The sequence below is a fragment of the Mytilus californianus genome, unplaced genomic scaffold (genome assembly GCF_021869535.1).
Source record: "Mytilus californianus isolate M0D057914Y unplaced genomic scaffold, xbMytCali1.0.p SCAF_2, whole genome shotgun sequence".
In the NCBI taxonomy this organism is placed as follows: Eukaryota; Metazoa; Mollusca; class Bivalvia; order Mytilida; family Mytilidae; genus Mytilus; species Mytilus californianus.
This window is the reverse complement of record NW_026262668.1, coordinates 127,346,890-127,365,784: the sequence shown is the minus strand read 5'-3', so window position 1 is coordinate 127,365,784 and position 18,895 is coordinate 127,346,890.

The window sequence follows — 18,895 nt, the reverse complement described above, 5'->3', positions numbered from 1 at the left end:
TGTAATATAATGTAGATACTATTGGATGAAAACAAAAATATGTTAGAGTTATATATAGCCCCGTATTGCTCAATTTTGATGTTAAATAATTAATATTACGTGTGTAGTATTTTTTCCCTCAATTATTTTCTATATATCAGTAACTTTTGATCAGTATTGATGGGTTGTTCTGCAAATAAATAGGATATTCTGTCTGAAATTCTTCCTTTTTTTTGTTAAATTTAAAAAAAAAATGAAATGCTTTAAACAAACTTAAACCTTATTTGCAACCAAAAGCTTACAGACACTGAAGATATCAACCGTAAGAAAAATAAAAAGCACATAATAAACAAAATGCAGGTGTTATCTTACAAATTATAAACTTTAAAAAACCAACCTCTATGTACCAATCCTTTTTCAAAAGTTGGCATCATGCCAATTTCTATCATTTGATTTTATGTAAAGGTTTAAGACGTGTTAAACTTGCTTCCTATAAAAAAAAAAAAAAACTTTTTCGGATAAATTTGCAAAAAACATATTTCAAAGACGGCCATTTTTTCACAGGAAAAAGTTTGTGCCTATGTTTAAATGTCTTCTAAAAGTAGAATTGATTATTTCTAAAAATAGAATGAAATTGTTTTCCTTTTGAAGGTATACACAGAGTCCCAACATGTTACCCTTCCAGATACATGTCACAGAACATTATTTTTCAAAACTTGCTTCGGGACTATTTTTGGCATATTGCATGGCTTTCTCACAGACAGGCTCTTAAATATGTGAAGGGTAAGGTTTTTTTTTAAGTGGATGTTGCTGCAAACATTCGAAAGGCAGAGCATTTAAAAATTCTTGATAACTTAAAAAAGGGAAACAACACTTTATAAAGGAGTAGGGGCAATAAGGCTCTTATTTGGCCCAAATATTATCGAAAATTTAAAAGTTATCATACATATTCGTAAATTTGTCATAAAAAGACTAAGGTAAAAGTTAATTCAGAAAATAAAAACAAATTTCATATTTAATGAGTAACCATGGCAACAAACATTGACGAAATTTGTATATTTGGTAAAATTTCTTGATTTTCCTTGTTTTTCATCAAATTTTAAGTATATTTTAGACTGGTAAAGTATGTGCGCACCCAAGAAACAACTTCATATTTGGTGAGATTATGTCAAAAGTTATAATAAAGCTTCTCTTAAATCATTTTGTTGTTTCTTGGCTGCGCACGATGTTTCCGCAATGGAAATAATGATGGAAAACTTCATGAATTCTGTATTTTTCATTGTTTTCATGAAAACGGGACATATTGTAATGCCGGCCTTCCCCCCTTTTTATAGTAAATCTATGTCTGCATAGTTTCTGGAAATTATTGAGGATAAATGATAGATGTTAGTGAGATGTCCAATGTTAAAAATAATATAAGACCTGTAATTTGTTATTTTGGCTGTTGTTTCAAGGATACGACAGATTTGTGTATGTTAGGAAGTTTTATTTCACGTACTGATTCCATATTTTCGCGGTAATTACCTTGTTAGACTATTAAAGCAAATACAACTCTTCTAATGCTCTACTAATGAATTTAAAGTCAAAACCCATCTTTATTGATGATGATCAATCCATGTTTACAAATAATAAAATAATATCGATAGGTCAAATGGCAAATATGAATTGAGTTGTAAAATAAAACCCCAAGTTTATGACGGTAATGATGATTTAGAAGAGTATTTAACTCAATTTAATTTGTTAGCAGAATTGCACAATTGGAACTCAAAAACAAAAGCTTTGTTATTGGCTAGTAGTTTGTCTGGCGGAGCACGGGCAATTCTTAACGAAATCACGGAAGAGGAACGTCACAATTTTGACAGCTTGGTCACATCTCTTAAGAATAGGTTTGGTTCAGTCAATAGAGCTGAAGTGTTTCGAGCAGAGTTGCAAACACGAGTACGTTTAAGAAATGAAAGTCTGCCTGAATTAGCGTAGGCTATTAAGAAACTAACACGTAGGGCTTATCCTGGTACCTCTCCATTGGTTAGGGACACATTAGTTCTAGATTATTTTATTGATGCAATACCTGAGACAGAAGTACGACTCAGGTTGAGGGAGGTTGGACCAAAATCAATTAACGAGGCCGAGAATATTGCCGTTAGACTTGAGGCCTTACGAGTTGCTGATAGACAGAAAGGTCGTAACGTTCGTACGGCCGATACTGAAACCGTTCAAGATCATAGTCTGAAACGGGAAATTATTGAAATTAAACAAGGCATTAAATCTTTGACAAGTGAAGTAATTATTATCAAAAATCAAAATGGTCAGCAATTCAGAGAAGATAATAATTACAGAAGAAATCAGAATAATTTCAATAAAAATTTTAACAATAGAGGGACATTTCGTGGTTAGGAAAACGGACAAATGTCCATGATGTCGGGAGCGAGAATAAATTCTCGACACTATAAATACTACTATTTTGATATTATGTCGTGGCAGCAAAACGGTTGTTTTGTTTTGGCTACTATAGATTTGTATATTATATGTAATTAAAAGTTCCTACACTCGTTTTAGTTGGGGCTAGTGTTTATTTTGAAGACAGATTTGTTTTGGACAATTATTATACCGAAACAGATCTAATATGTATAAATGTCATGTTGATTTCCTTTCACTAAGGATTGTTTAATAATTAAAGATGAGGTTATCCCTTGTCTAAAAATCAGAGGTAATGCCTCTTTCTGTAAAATATCTGTAGCAGAGATTGTAGAAGTTCCACTATAGATATGAATGATTAATAAAGGCAAAGCCTGCAGTGGCACTAAATACTATTTTGTTGCAATTTGTTTAAAACTTATGAACACTTTTGGTGAATATACTGATCTGTATTGGTCACTTCTGGTTAAGAAATTAAAAAAAAAAAAAAATATAGGTCAACTGATAATATTGTTAAAAACTCTGGTTATAGGTAGTGCTATATATATACAATTGTTCAGCACACTAGCAGGATGGTAATAGGTGATTACGCTCTTAGTCGGAGGCCCTATCAAGAGAATTGTTCTCAAAACTCGTAAATAGAGTAAAATATAAAAAAATGATAATAGAAGAGTATATGATGTAGAGTTGAGCTAGATGATGAAAGCTCAATAAATGACAAGAATGTCTCAGTTTAATACTGAAATGTAGATAATTTGGCCTGGCCAGTCAAATATATACGTTGAAGGTATGATTCTTGAGAGTTGATCAGTAAGAATATAGTAGATATTGATCAGTAAATAACGAGAGGTACACAACGAGGCACCTTCCGAAAAAGGCTGCGTGTACATGAAATATTCCCCAGATCGGATAGTAACTGAATGTTGTTGATTGCTCAAAAGAGATAGACACATGTTTGACCTAATTTCTGGTCAGTGTTTATGGAGCAACGAATGACAGAACGGATTTGCTAAAAAAACGTTTCACAATGTTTGCAAGCCCGGATATGAGTATAAAAGTGGGAATAATTCTAGGCAATGTCAAATAATGTTGTCAAAACTGGAAGAATAAATGATAAAGAATAATAAATTGATAGAAAGAGAAATTTGCTCAAAAGAGATAAACACGAGAGTGACCAGATCATTGGTCGATGTTTATGAGTAAAGCTTAATAAAAGCGGGGTTGCTTAAGAAATATTTCACAATATTTGCAAGCCATGATATGAATATAATGAGTGAAATAAGTATATGTAATACACAATAGGGCTGTAAAAAAAAAAACTAAGAGCAGAAAAAAAAATTAATTATTTAGGAATAGATAGGAACGACAAATTTGCTCAAAAGAGATAGACACATGAGTGACCTAATTACTGGTCAGTGTTTATGGAGCAAAGAATGATAAAACGAGTTTGCTAGAGAAGCATTTCAAAATGTTTGCAAGCCTGAATATCAGAATGAAAGGAAAAACCTGAAACCAGAGTTGTCAAAAAAACAAAGTACAAAAGTTCTGTAAGTGTAGGTGGTTAACATGAATGAACTTATTCGTGTATTTCTTTTTGTATGTTCGTCAGCTTAAAAAAATAATAATGAATTAGTTCTAGTTGAATTAAACCTTACAGACGAATGTATTTGGGGACCAAATCCTTAAAGGTGGGGGCAATGTAATGCCGGCCTTCCCCCCTTTTTATAGTAAATCTATGTCTGTATAGTTTCTGGAAATTATTGAGGATAAATGATAGATATTAGTGAGATGTCCAATGTTGAAAATAATATAAGACCTGTAATTTGTTATTTTGGCTGTTGTTTCAAGGATACGACAGATTTGTGTATGTTAGGAAGTTTTATTTCACGTACTGAATCCATAATTTCGCGGTAATTACCTTGTTAGACTATTAACTCAAATACAACTCTTCTAATGCTCTACTAATGAATTTAAAGTCAAAACCCATCTTTATTGATGATGATTAATCCATGTTTACAAATAATATCAACATAACGGGAATTTCCCTTGTGTGATCCATGGTTGCCGATTGGTAAACAATATGTAACAAGCTCTGCCATTGGTCAGTCGGAAGTATAAAAGCAAAAGCAACAACAGAACCGACGGATTGTTGGGTTGGCAAAGTTGGAAAGTATCAAATTTGAATAGAAGCTAAAATGTGTCTGATAATCACAACCAAGCGTTGAAAGTTAACTTTGTTTTTATTGAAGGTTGTCGGTGCCGGTGCTAAATCGGGTTGCCGGTGACGGTGCTAAATACGGTTGCCGGTGACGGTGCTAATTATAATGTAGTTATATAGACGGTGCAAATTAAGGTTGTCGGTGACGGTGCTAAGGTTGTGGGTGACGGTGCTAAATCAGGTTGCCGGTGACGGTGCTAAGGTTGTGGGTGGTGGTGTTAATTAATATTGCCATTGACAGTGATTAAGTTTGTTAGCGATAGGAATTGTTTTATGAATGACGAGACTAAATAATATTGCCGGTGAGGGTGCTAATGTTGTTAGTGATAGTAATAAATAAAGTTGTGGAGGACGGTGCTAAGGTGGTTAATGACAGTCCTAAGTAAGGTTGTTAGTGACGGGGGCAAAATTGTTGCTTTCTATATTTAATATTTGTTTTAGATGTTTTATGATGATAAGTCGATGTTGAATACTGTGAAATGGTGATAATATCCTTAAATTGGGATTATTGAAAGAGTTCAAATAAGGGACCACCGGGTTACTTAACTGTTGAATTATATATTATTAGCTGGTTATTATCAAAAGTTTGTTTGTATACTGTAAGACCAACCATTACCGGGGACCCGAACAGACCAGTGACAGAGCCTGCCAGACCCATTCTCTCCGTCGTGGATTATTTTTGATATTAATAAAATATGAAACTTTATTTTATTCAGATATTTTATTTAACAACTGAGAATATATATATAACTACAAATATACGATTTCCCTTTCTGTAACGTGTTTTGGTCCGACGGTAAACAGTGGACGTCGAACCTTACACTTTATAGAACCTTTTACTCTCTTTTTCTTTGTGACCCTGTGTTCTCTGGTGGCCGACTGTCTAGCACCAGGGAGGCAGCGTTTCAATATAATGACGTAATTGTGACGTCATCAGATAATAAATCTCATGTTTTTCATTTATATTTCTTGACTTTATACATTTCCAATTAGTATGTGGAAATTTGAAACAGTTGTCAAACATTTTATTTTCTTGGGCCAAAACTGTGCCTTAATGCCCCTACTCCTTTCATGCGTAAATGTGCAATTGTAGATGTCATTCAAATTTACAATGTAGTTTGTAAAAATAAATAAATGATTTGAATAAGAGTATTAACAATTTAATATTCATGTTTCTATAGATGTATAAATACGATTTTATAGAATAAATTATTTAACTGTTATTCATTGTCTCTGCTTTCCAGTTACTTTGTATAATCCCTGACATTTTTTTTAGTGATTATGCAAAATTCCTGAAAATTTCACTAATTATATATAATCACTAAAGTTACCAGTGATTATGCATAAACCCTAAAATTTTCAGGGATTATACATAATCCCTAATTATACACACTTACTGTAACCTTTATACCCAATATCTCCTATATATATGAAAAAGACAACGTAAAGTTTTAGTTGAATTCAGCGACGACAAATGTATTTTCCCGGTTAGATATAACATATCAGCTGTTACTACAGTCCTTATAGGTTTAATGCAGATTCCTTGAATAACAAAGTCTGTACAAGATAAACAATCTCCGCCAAAAATTAAGACTGAAATTTAAAATATATATTTTATTGTTAAAAATATGGACAGCAACTTACTTTTTTATATACATATATATTATAAAAATGTTTTAAAACTAGGGTTACACCTTTTTAAGTAATCACAGACAGTGATGATTGTTCTGCCTAGGTCCATCTGGTTTTGATGCTCTAGAACGTTTTATTTCGGACTTTTCAAATGTACACTTTCGGGAAAACTTGATGAGGGTTCATCCCGGGAAATGATGTCGTGCAAATTGAATTCGATATCATTAAACTGCGTTTTTATACTTATTTTACATCGTAGCTATATAGTTTAGAAAATTATCAAAGGGCGGAAATTTAAGCCCCTAATTACGATCACAAGTGGACAAATTGGTGGTGCAGTCCAATAACTAAAAAACCAGTCATGTATTGACCTAACTGTAGACGCGGGCTCAATGGAAGAATACGGGAAAATAGTTTGTCCTAATCCTGAATGTATAGTTATATTTCAATAATGCCAGAATGTTGAAGAGGTCAACCGGTCTGTTGGAGACAAAGATTGTACTCTGGTGTTTCATATTTTTTGTAGTGTCGTTATGTAGACAGCTGGACAGCGAGTCTGCTGGTTGGTTAGTATGCAATGCAGCTTTGCCATGGTGTTTAAATCAGCTGATCGGAATTCCGTTATGCAGAAGACACGTGATTTAAACTTGTAGTATGGTTATTTGGAATTGAGTCTTATATTAAATATGAGCCGGCTGGTATATAGATTGTCAGATAGGTACTCGACAGGTTGGAAAGAAAACAATTACGAATGTAATATGGTAAGTAGTTGATCACGAAGAAATGGGGCACTGTAGCATAGTATTTTTATTTTTCTGGTCTGCTTGTCCGTAGCTAGGGATATGATGAATACTACTGAATACGTCTCTTTGTTTTTTTCTGCGTAGCGAGGCGCTGGATTTTCCTATCGAGAACAAAAGAAGTAGAAGGATCCATCGGTTCTACAATTTCATGACCGCTGGGCTACCTGTCTGAATTTACAATCACCATCACAAACTTCTTGACCAATAGAATGTGTCTGTATTTCAACACACTAGTGACATGTTTTCGAAGTCTTCAATATTCAGATTATAAACAAATTCTCATATCTGTAAAATTAAGAAAATAGTGCTCTACTCCCGATTGTGACATCTAAATTGAGCATGGCAGGTAATGCATGTCCTACTATCAGTACATGATTTTTAATTACAAGAATATCATACTCTCATACCAGCACTGCTAATTGAAGCTGGCATAATTTGTAGTTTAATTTGCTAATTTTACTCACATCTAATGGAATACTATCATTTTTTCGAAATCAAAACTTCTTATTCATAATGACATAACATGTTGAAATGGACAGAAGAAATATGGTAAAATTCTACTCATGCTGGCACGGTATAAGCACCTTTTATCACAACCGAAAAATATTCCAGCAACAACATACTTATTTTGTCTACATCTTATGAAAAACAATCAATTCTGAGATACATAGATTTCTAATTTGATAGCACTGGCACATCATTTGTTTTGTATATTTGATTTTTGATGTTTTACGCCACTTCCAGCGACTTCACTTATATCTTGGCGGCAAGTTTACTGATCTTGTTCACCTCTTAGTGGATACAATATTTCCATTCTGTATTTGCTAATCAAAAAATTATAACATTCCATAACCGTTAGTGGGAAAAAAAACCAGCAAGCAGTCGTGATTTGAAAACATACATCCGTAATATTCTTCATTATATGTTGATTAAGTTTCTAGGTCACAAAGACGTGCGGACTGATATTTTTATACTGGTTCAGATATGGACATTTGATATAACAAATACATGACTTTCTTGACGAAGCATACAGTCCAATAAATGATTACACTCGTCGTTTATAAGTTGATTGTTGATATTTTTACAGTGTAACCCATACATGGTTTTTTTTTTATTGTTTACAGGCACATGCTGATAATTGAATTCAATAGAAAGTTGTTTTGAGTATATTAATACCAAGAAACAAGATCATACGCAAAACGTAACATCCACCGAGACAAAGAGGCCCTGCTCACAAGTCTACTTTATTATTGAACAGACTAAACCAATAGCTTACTTGACAAAAGGTGTGGTTCGATTATACAAGTCCAGATAGAAGTTTACTTGTGGTAACGACTGGTTTTGACGAAGTATAAACGTTTTCCCGAGTTAACTGAGGCATTTGACCTGTCAAAGTAAACTTTTCGGGTGTCATAAAGGGTATAAGAACCAAGCTAAGTGCTTTCGATTTTTTTTACTTTGGTTCTAAGACCAACAGGAGCAGTAGAATCACACACATATCAAAGATTATTTAAAGGAGCTGGTATGACTATAGGCATTATCTGACCCTTGAATTTGCTAAACTAGTAAACGTATTAAAGAATTTCCAATAACATAAACGGTATCAATTTTGCTGCAACATATGCGCATTTCGACAATCAATGTCTCTTCAGTGATACTAGAGTCAAAAATATTTGAAAATCTAAAGCTTATTAAAGATGAAGAGCTATTAACCAAAATGAACAAAAAAGTATAGCCGGACACTTACGTTAATTTTATTGATAAATCTATGGGATATTATAACCTGAATACTTTGGTGCAGAAATTTAAGTTGGGGTGTCCCTATGACATTGAAATTGACAGTCTTCAATCTTGAAGAAGGTTTCCAAACCTATATGTCAATTTTGATGCAATTCTAGCAAAAACTGAGTATTACATTGTGGCACAAAATTTGTCCAAATTATTAAAAATCCAAGGGGACTTTACTTTTAATAGGTTTAATGCAAAATACATCACTATATCAAATAATTACTAGTATTGACCACTTTTTTGACAAACTTCTATTAAGGTACGGTCAACTTTAATTATTTAAGTATCTTTTTTTTGTAGACATGTTGGGAGATTGTCCTTGAATTACTCCATATTTCCAATGAGTCATCATGATATTTACCTTAAACAAGCCTTTTCTTTTCTTCACCAGATATGATAGTTTGTTTGATACAAAATGCAGATCTGATCATCCATAACACAGTGTATTTGAAAAACCAAAGAAAGAAAAAGCAATAACAGTTACATTATTATTAAAACAAGTTGCTTTCTTTAAAAAAAAAGAAAAGCAATACGTGAACTTAAGACCGCTGACTGCCGGGTCACCAAAAGATTGTTGCTGAATTTGTGTTTGCTTTTGAAATGAAATAATTGACTGTGATTAGAAGAAGTCAGTTGAAAGTGTATATTTACATCTACTTTTTGAACATACATTTTAAAGCTAGACTATTTTATTTAGTACTTGGGAATGTACATAATTTTCCCGATGATAACCCTTTTGCAAATCCCAATTTCTACAAACCGGATGACTTATGCAAATTGCACAAACCAATCGCAATATAAATTTATGCACTCAGTTTGCTTTATAATCTGGAATTCTGCATGCATTTATTTTATCTATCATATCTTTATATTTTGCTTCCTGCATGGACCTTCATGTTCTCAACTCGTTATTGAAGCTGTCTGTACTCATGGTAGATGTAAATTGTATAGATAAATCTAAAGTCCAATTTCCATGTGCAATGAAACCTGTGGCATGCAACTGATTGGGACATCTTATAAAGAGACTTTTTTTGGTCTAATAAAACATCTCAAATTTTAAGGATTTCCTGATTTTACTTAAATCAATTCAAATATTCTACAGGGAAACTTGGTTTTGCCGAAGAATATCTTAATTCAGAAATTTTATGAATACCTGTACATACCCTCAAAATAACCAATTTATATAAAAAAGTATGTAGATATAAAAAGATACCATATTTAAAATGATGTTCGCCAGACGCCAGACTACAAAAAGCATCAGTGACACTCAAACGAAAAAAGTTAAAAGGCCAAATAAATTACAAAGTTAAGGAATCTATTCCTTGGGTAGACAATCCTTAGCTTTTCGAAAAGGTCAAAGTTTATTATAGGACAGTGACTCAAAAAAGAAACAAAAGAGAAACAGCTACAGGTCAGAATACCGTAAGTAATGATGACCGTGCATGAAAGTCACATGTCAATCTCTTACAGCCGTGTCCTAAATTTAGATAAGAAAAACGAAAATGCGCATTCACGAGTGAAATTAGTATTATTGAAATTTTTGAGAACGCAAACCGATTGTGTGCTTTTGAAATGTGATCTATAATGTGAATGAATCAAGACGTGTAGGATAGTTGGGCAACACAGTGAATTCAATTTTCAAAACCGTACCATAGTAAAAATATGTAGATGTTATAAGGTTAAACTATTAAAACAAACAAACAAAAATAGAATTGAAATTTTATAATAAACATAGTTTACGTTCCTGTTAGTAATTTTTTTCCGAAAATTTTTAATATATATACATGTAGTATCAATAAACACAAACGTCAAGTATTTACGGACGGACATTTTATTTATCAAATGAATCTATTTTTAAATTCTACCATTCCACTATATAAATAGATTACTATACCAGATATAAGCAAAGACTTATAAATTCATACTAAAACAGTACAAACATTTTGATAGTACTTAATTAAATTTTGTTATGATTATTGTAAATTATTATTACGTTTTTTTGTGAGCTGCAAGGATTTAAAATCTTTGTGAATTGAAAACACACAAGTTTTTTTATTCACGACCGTTTAAAATTTAAATATTTAATTAATTTATCTTACTTCCCGTTTTATGGATATATTACAATACAAAAAGATAGATAACAATTACTTATAAAACCTTACAAAAACGGTAGGAAATAATTAACGTAGAAATATAATTATTATTGTTTATCAACATTTTTTTTTTGTATGATGCAAGGATTTATTCAGATTTAATTATTATGCATGTTTCATTTTCAAATGAATATTTAAAAATACCAAAGCAGAGTATCTTGTCATATAAATACTTGTTTCTTAATTGCAACTCTGAAAATATTCTGACTTCAATTTAAAATTTAGTTTCTACAGAAACATATAACAGTATATATTTTGTATATATTTTTATTTGATTTCTATTGAATAAATTAAATTGAATACTTTTGATAATAACACGAGTATTACCTTTATGTTTTCCGATCTAATATACACATTTAAACCAGAATGTTCTCTCCTTAGTCTATGATGAAAATACACACGTGGTTAAATCTTCAGACATAATTAGTTTACATGTTATCATGACAATGCACCATACCACGTTATAATTGACCTAGATACACACAGTGTACAGGGGTCGTTTTAAAACAAATATAATTGCGTTGTCATGATACTTGTTTAGAAACTTTCACATCAAAGCGCTTATAAATAACATTCACATTATTAAAATCACATATGTTTTGTGAAAAGGCAAAAAGTTTCTTATATTTAAACGATTTATTGACTGCAACCTAGCCTTACTTTCCAATTTACTTTGATGGTGTAATGTCACATGGTAGCCAAGCCATAAAGGGACCGTATCAAAGACATAGATAACTACCTGTATAAATGATCGAAAACTTTCGAGACGTTCCGAGAATTTTATTCCGACTTCCGGCCGAGAAATATCGAGTGGCCCATAGACACACCCAAAACTCGCTAATATATAAGCATGAACCCCTTAGGGGGTTTACGCAAAAAAATATTCATACCCCTCCCTTTAATAGATAAAAAGTAAAATAACAAAAATACCGAACTCAAGGAAAATTCTAAATGGAAAGTCCTTTATCAAATGGCAAAATCAAAAGCTTAAACACATCGAATGAATGGAAAACAACTGTAACACTCTTCAAATGATTTCATAGAGCTCGAAGGAGGTGTTCAAGGTATGGATGCACAGATTCAATACATAGAGAATAATAAACTTGAAAAACAAAAAATGAAATTACAACAGCAAAATGATGACCTTAAAGAGAAGGCCATACTACTAGAAAACATGATAGGAAGTATAACATACTAATATATGGTAAAAATTACAGCAAACCAGATGAGAATGTGTATGCAATAACAAGAAAACTCTTCAGTGAAGACTTGCATATTGACAACAGAAAAGCAAATTCTATTCCTATTGCAAATGCAGCCCCGACACATGGGAAAGTTCCAAAGCCTATCATAGTTCGTTTCCTGCATTTTGAGGATAAGCAACTTTTCATGTCAAACGCTCACAACTTAAAAGGGAAAACGATACGAATACTTGATGATGTGCCAACTTCAATGAAGGAGGGAAGATTTTTACTTTCACACAATGCGTTCAAAATAAGAACAAGAGTGCACACTCTGAAATGTCTCGCCTTCTTTACTAACCATTGATATTATGTTGATAGTCCTAAATATAAAGCTTTACTACAACTATCACATAACTTAACATGATCAAAGAAAATGAGGTTAAGGTCAGATAAACCAAACGAGAAATACATGTACACCTTACAATCATTCAATACACTAAATATAGTTGACCTATTGCTTATAGTTTCTAAGAAACCGACTTAAACAAGAAAACTAAACATTCATGATTGACCAATGAACCATGAAAATGAGGTCAAGGTCAGATGAATCATGCCAGGCAGACATGTACACCTTACAATCAATCTATGCATTAAATATAGTTGACCTATTGCTTATAGTATCTAAGAAACAAACTTAACAAAGAAAACTTAGCATTGACCAATGAACCACTAAAATGAGGTCAAGGTCAGATGATACCTACCAGATAGACATATACAGCTTACAATCCTTCCATACAACAAATAAAGTTGACCTATTGCTTATGGTTTAAGAAAAACAGACCAAAACGCAAAAAATTAACACTGATTAATGAACCGTGAAAATGAGGTCAAGGTCAAATAAAACCTGCGAGACTGACATGTATATTATGAAATATTTCCATACACCAAATATAGTTAACCTATTGCATATAGTATTAGAAAAAAAGACCAAAACTCAAAAACTTAACTATAACCACTGAACCATGAAAATGAGGTCAAGGTCAGATGACACCTGCCAGATATACTAGACCAATTGTTTATAGTATCTGAGATATGGACTTGACCACCAAAACTTAGCCTTGTTCACTGATCCATGAAATGAGGTCGAGGTCAAGTGAAAACTGTCTGACGGGCATGACGACTTTGCAAGGTACACACATACCAAATATAATTATCCTAATACTCATAATAAGAGAGAAATTAACATTACAAAAAATCTTTAGTTTTTTTCAAGTAGTCACTGAACCATGAAAATGAGGTCAAGGACAATGGACATGTGACAGACAAAAACTTCGTAACATAAGGCATCTATATACAAAGTATGAAGCATCCAGGTCTTCCACCTTCTAAAATATAAAGCTTTTAAGAAGTTAGTTAAAGCCGCCGCCGCCGGATCACTACCCCTATGTCGAGCTTTCTGCGACAAAAGCCGCAAACTCGACAAAAAGGGACAAGATACAAACAAGAATTCAAGCAAAGTGGGCCGTAAAAATAGTTCCGAAAAATGGTCTTTATGGGAATAACTGTAAATCTGCAGTCACATTTACATGTATACACTATTCTAAGAAAAAAACTGGTTTATAATACAAAATGTTATATATATTTCTGAGTATATAAATCAACTATAAATATAAGAAGATATATGAATTAATAATTTTACAAAACATAATGTATTTACATTAAAACATGGATTTTGTGTTGTTGGATTTCTATATATATATATTTATTTACAGGCTTTAAGATGTATAGTAAGTATAGAAAAACAAATTCAAAGAATTGTTGCCATTTCATTTGGCTTACATTTTATTTTGCTCTTTTATTTTTTTTTTTTCATTACTTGTTGACTAGTTTGATTTGATATACATCATTATATGCCTTATTCGATTTTTTAGTTATGCGTTCTTTATATGTTGAGTAAATGCAAGCTTCTGCTTACCACATTATTATATAATTAGTGATAGTTATATGTTGTAATGTGCTTTATTTGCTTTTTCTGTTCTGCATTTTTCGTTCTGCTTTTTATATTTGTTGAAAATATGCATGCTTTAACCTATATCATCGATAGATTTTTTTTTGCATGCGATTTCTTTCAGTCCCTGATTCACTTAAGAGACTCTTATAATATCTATTTTTAAGACTCTACATTTCTTACTCCCTGCTTTTTTGACAAATTAACAGAAATTAAAGACCTCTTTGGATATCTATGGGGACTTTGATCTTATTCAAAATTTCAACCTTGATACCCATCACTACATGTATATAAATATAAACAATGCAAGATCTAGAGAGAAAATCTTAGAAATTAAAGAATATAAGAATCTTGTTGATCCATTTAGATAAATATACCCTGATCTTAAACGATTTACATGGAGAAGGAAAAGCCCTTTTAAACAATCAAGATTAGATTTGTTTTTGATTTCTGACAGCCTTATAGATGTAAACATTGGTAATAGCTAAAGGTCAGATTATTCACCATTGATTTTGACTCTAAAATTTGATGAATTTATAAAAAGCAGAAGTTCTCCTGCAACATCCTGAATATGTAAAACTAATAAAACAACAAATTAATAACACAGTTGAGCAATATGTAATGCCAGTGCATACAGGGGATGCGTTACATGGTAACGATAATTTAGATATCCAAGTTGCAATTAATGACAAATTATTTTTGGAGATCTTTCATTGAGATAAGAGGTAAGACTATTTCTTTAATTAACATTTATAAAAAGGGAAAGGATAAAACAGGAAATTCAGCTGACTGATGAGATACAAAAACTAGAAAAAAAGTACAGAGGACAATCTTGATGAAATAGAAGCCAATAAATGTCAACTTCGAATTTTGAGACAGAACACGGTTAAAGGGTCAATATGTTAGGTCAAGAACACAATGTATTGAAGAAGGAGAGAGGCCAACTAACTTCTGTAATTTAGAATCACAAAATTTTGTCAATAAAACTATTAAAAAACTAGTTATCGATGAAAATACTGTAGTAGAAATTCAAAAAGAAATCTTAAAACGATCAAAACTATTTTATGAGAAACTTAACAAAAGACAAGAATGTCTAAAAAAAGAGAAATACCTAAATTAAAAGATGACGAAAAAGAATCATTAGAAGGTAACATTTACTTTACTGAATTAACACAAGCATTGAAAAGGATGAAAAATAATAAAAGTCCTGGGTCAGATTGTTTTACTGCAGTTTGTTTTTAATTATTATGGATAGACACAAACTATAAATTTTACAGAGTTGGCTTATTTTGGAACCATTAAAATATCAAAAAAACATTTTGGAATGAAGTTTTTAATGCCTGGAAAAATATGTCAAAACTCAGAATTCCCTGTTATTTTGAAGAATTTATTTCGGCATCTATATGGAATAATGATCATATTAAAATTGATTTTGTCAGCGTTTACTATAAAAATTGGGCACATCATGGGGTATGGACTGTAAATGACCTGTTAGATGAAAATCGAAATATATTAACATATGAAAACTTTGAAAGAATGTATATTTTCAAACCCATGTTAATACAGTTTTATGGACTTATTCTAGCACTAAAAAAGTGGTTGCAAGCCATTGGAATTAACACCGAAAGAGAGAAAAAACAAAAGGCTATTATGCCTTTTAATATTAATATTTTCTCAAGTTAGAAAAAGGGTTTAAATGACATGTTTACTGTTTTAAACCAAGGTAATAAACCTATAGATATTGCAGCAGAAAGACAAATGGGAAGATTGTAGAAAATTGGGAAAAAAATCATTTTTGTGTTACATGTACCAAGGATTCAAAAAAACACTAAGTTATGTTGGTTTCATTATAAAATTATTCATTATAGTTTGGGTACAAAAGGAACCTTGTAAACTGTTATTTATGTACATTTTGCAAGGAAGAGCCAGAATCAATAAAACATTTACTTTTGGTTTTAATATTGTAGCCGACATTTGGCATAATCTAGATTCTTGGATTTTTGATATAGTGCATATCGAAATTCCACTAAATTTGAATATTGTCATTTTTGGCCTCTATTAAAATAATTAACTGAGTTTTATCAAAAAAAAAGTTATTTTACTGACAAAGTACTTCATTTACAGATCTAAGATGCAAGATGTAAATCCTCATATAAAAGGACTTCAAAAATACATAAAAGAAAACTTGATTTTAGAAAAACATATTTCCTCAAAATTTTTGAGTGTGGAAGAACACACCTTGTACTTGAACCCCTGGGCTTAGGTTACTGATTACATTATAATGGTGTAAACCCATATACATATGTGTGTAAATTTTATGTGTATATGTATATTTGAATGTATATGTACACTGTTATACCATATGAATGTGCATATATGTTCTTGCACTATTATTACTACTATTATTATATTAATGAAGAAGCTATTATCGTACTAAATCAAAAGATTTCATACTGTTATACCATAGTATGCTCATTATGCTTAATTATTTTAATTGCTTGATTATTGTGCCATAAGATAAGTATATGTTAATACCTGTAAATTCATGAAGAAAAAAAATAAATAAAAAAAGACTGAAGACAGGGATATGGACATAGAACATGTAGTTGTAATAAATGTGTACAATACTGTTATAAATTTAAGTCCGTCGAATAATAGATTCTTAAGTCATTGCTATCGAACATAATTCAATGTCTTCATGTGTTTTATATGGCCGTTATATGTAAATATTAACCAAGTGAATAAACAAAAGCTTTGCCAGAAAAATTACATACTAGCATTTCATTTCGTAAGACATTGATACGTATCGCAAACGGTTTATCTAAGCCATCTTCCTCTGAAAGGATTTGTTTACAAAGTTCTCCTTTAGCAGAAATAACTATGACATTATTTGTTTCTTGACCAACAACATAAGTAAGTCCACATCCGTCTTCTGTGATTCCAGATGGACATTGAATAATATTTTTATCACAGAAATCCCACAATTGATCACCCTGTTTGTTGTAACAATACATAGTGTGTTTTTGAAAGTTCGAACACTTTATTTCACTACCAATATATGAAATTGTTTTCACTGAATTTCCGGGTATATTGACACGATTGTCTAACTTACCGTCGTGATTATAAAATACAATCTCATGGTCTGATGTTTTTATCGAATGAATAAGTCGAATAGCCAAACAATCCGAGTTTGATGCAATACCATAGCAACAATGACCTAAATTTAATGAGCTAAGTTTGTTTTTCCCAACTACATCTAAAAATACTATGTGCTTTTTGTCAGGAAGTGTAACAGCAACAATATCGTTGCTAGTGTTGACGACGTCAAATGGTTTGCCTTTTAAATCAATATAATCGAAGAAGTCGCTATCTGTATTTGAGCAGATGATTATCCTCCTGTTTTCGATGTCAGTGAAAAGATATTTTCCGTCCTTCATTATTTCACACCCATGCACAAATACATTTTTCTCGTTTGGTAGATTTATTTCACTCTTTTTCGTTAAAAATGGCGACACTTTATCATGTGCTTGCATATCAATATTTCTAGGTGATAACGGTAATGTGAATGATTCTAATTCTGTACTTACTTCACCAAAATAAGGCACTGTGTTGACAAATGTAGACAATTGATCAATAATATCAACTTTTATATGCAAAATTTCGCAATCTTGATAGCTATGCAAATTTCTTATTTCTACTTCAGTCTTTTCTGTCATGTCTTTTATACCAATAAAGACTTGAAGATTACTTGCGTGTTGTTTCAATTTTGTAATGTCTGTCTGAATTTGATTAAACAATTTCAGTTTCGTATTTATATCAACAATTTTTTTTTCTAAATCTTTTTGTATTGAATCTTCTTTCGAAGCGAGGTCTTGTACTAATTCTTCCTGAAGTTTGTCCAAATGGGCGTTAATTGTTTTACGCATGTCGTTTATTTTGGACAAGCACTGCTGTTTCTGCTCATGGATTTCGGTTTTTCTTTTCGATATCGTTTTCTTAAAAACACTTATTCCCTGCTGCACGTCTCGTAAACTGCTCTCGAGTTTATCCATAGATACCGAAGTTTTTGCATTTTTTATGCTATCATTAATTGGCAATAATTCATCAGCACAACTTTTGTGTTTTTCTTTAAAGCAAGTCGTACAGCACAAATTTTCATGATATTTACAATACCATTCATATTTTTTGTCATGGTGAACACAAACATTGGAAATGGATAAAATAGAGTCGGTTAATTCTAAATAGTTTTCCTTTGAAACAATTTCATGGTGTTTTGTGGACGATGATCTACTGTGATGATCGTTACAACATTTACACAGGAAGTCGCCACATTCAGGACACCATGTAAATGCTTGACGTCCACGCGCTTGATCACATAAACTACAATTTCGCATTTGAGAGCTTGCCATACTTTATATCTGAAAAATATATGTAAGATACAAGTGTACGATTTTAAAAGAAGAAGAAGAAGAAGGCAATGTCAATACATTTATGTACAAAAATAAGGATATGTGGTGTGATTTCCAATAAGAAAACTATCCACCAGAGTTCAAATGAAGTGGACGTAGGCATATATTCGAAAATAGATAAATAAATATCTTTAATAGTCTTTGCTAATGCTAAATTATTGTACTATCGACACGTTGCGATTTTTCATTTATTCTTGTTTTTTAAAGGCGCTAGATCCACCTAACCTAAAATTGAAGAGAATGATT